This window comes from Piliocolobus tephrosceles, chromosome 21 (assembly GCF_002776525.5).
Source record: "Piliocolobus tephrosceles isolate RC106 chromosome 21, ASM277652v3, whole genome shotgun sequence".
NCBI classification, from domain to species: Eukaryota; Metazoa; Chordata; class Mammalia; order Primates; family Cercopithecidae; genus Piliocolobus; species Piliocolobus tephrosceles.
Window position 1 is genome coordinate 1,373,179 of NC_045454.1, and position 1,931 is coordinate 1,375,109.

General features: G+C 38.4%; 1 non-coding gene across 1 annotated transcript; it reads right to left on the reverse strand.

The window, feature by feature from the left end:
• Window positions 1-1,812: 1,812 nt before the first annotated feature.
• On the reverse strand, window positions 1,813-1,917 carry LOC111532262. The gene has a single exon (XR_002728492.1). It is a non-coding gene; the product is annotated as a U6 spliceosomal RNA (small nuclear RNA).
• Window positions 1,918-1,931: the final 14 nt, after the last annotated feature.

The following is a 1,931-nucleotide window of genomic DNA, read 5'->3' on the forward strand; positions in this document are numbered from 1 at the left end:
TCAGACTATCTTTCAGCCATTGTCAGCAGTGAAACTTACAAATTTTTTTATCATTTCAACGTAGTCCTCTCCTCTTCAAATAAACACGTCTGCCCTCATCCTTTAGGTGATGTGACTCTTTATTCACCAAAAGTTTCCGGTGTTATCATTACTATGTCCATATAGCCCCATATGTTCTCCACTGGGTTCTCACCCCTGGAATCTGAGCTTCTGGAAGCAGGTGCAGCCTGATTTCTGTCTGGAACTCCAATTTCCATCCAACGATGCAGCGCATAGGAGGTTGCAAGGATCGTGAATCACATAAACAAGTGATATTCTTACTCTCTGCACACCTGGAAAGCTGGCAGAGCCATTCCAAGATGAAACATTTGTAGAGTCATAGGCCTTTTTAGTCTCCTCTCCATGGGGACACATGTCAACACATCATCTCTCATACTATAAATACACAGTCGCTCCTCCAGATCTGTGGGGTTTACAGGTGTTTGTTGAGCCAACTATAAATCAAAAATATTCAGAGAAAAAATCCACAAAGTTCCAAAAAGCAAAACTATGTTGAATGAATACAAATGAAGTGGTATGTAGGCTGTATCCAGAATTATAAGTAATCTAGAAATGATTTCATGTACACAGGAGGATGAGCATGGGTTATATGCAAACGCTGCACCATTTCATGTAAGAGACTTGAGCACCTGCAGATTTTGGTGTCTGAGCAGAGATCCTGAAACCAATCACCCATGAATAGTGAAGGATGACTGCATATAATTTTTATTCATCAATTTTTAAAATAAATTCTTAAAATGTACAATAATAAAATAAAACAATAAGCAGTGTTTTTACAGTGTGAAAATAAGCTTAGATTTATTTTTTCCTACGTGTAACCCTCTGGTCCAATGTTATTTACAGAGAAGACATTCTATTCCACCTTAACCCACACGGCAGCCTCTGTCAACTATAAAGGGACTGTGTGTACACGGATGTATTTCACTCTTTCCTGCTCAGTGGCTCTCTGTGTCCACTCTCACGAGGATGCTGCACCTTATGTAGCCTTAGAGAACTCCTTAAAATTTGGTAGCCTGAATCCTCTAATTTCTCCTTCCTCTTTAAGATTGCCATTATTATTATTATAGGCTATTTGCTTTTCCATGTGAATTTGTAATCATTTTTCTCATTTTCACCAAAAACAATGCTTGTAATTTTGTTGTGACTCCCTTAAATCTGCAGATAAAGTTCTGTCCTGTAGAAACATCATGCAAACCACATACATTCTTTTAAATTCGCTAGTATACAAAATAAAAAGCTAACAAGAAACAGATAAAATTAATTTAAGTTAACCCCATAGACCCATAATATTAACCCAATAGACCTAAAATATTAACCTAGTAGATCTAAAATATTATTTTATAATACAAATAGACTCAAAATATTATCATTTCAACATGTAGTCATGAGTCCTCTTCGAAAATATCAGATTCCTGTCTAGGTGGGCAAAGGTTTTTCTTTGTAATATCTCATTTCCACATTTCCACTTGGCGCAGAAACTGCCCCCAAGGCTCAGGATAATAAGAGGCAGTAGGAGTGGGTAGATGTATCTGCAGGAAAATGACTAAATGAAATTGAGACATCAGAGTTTGGGGAACTCACTAGAACTACAGGGTCAGCGTGGGGGAGGGAATTGGGAGATGTTGATCAAAGGTCGCAAAGTTTCAGGTATCCAGGAGGAATCGGTCTGAAGGTGTCCTGTACAGCTTGGCCACTAGAGTTGACAATACTGTACTCTATACTTGAAATTTACCAGGAGAGTAGATTTTTTTTTTTAATATGGAACACTTCACGAATTTGCGTGTCATCCTTGCGCAGGGGCCATGCTAATCTTCTCTGTATCGTTCCAAGTTTAGTATATGTGCTGCGGAGGCGAACGTGGGAGAGTAGAT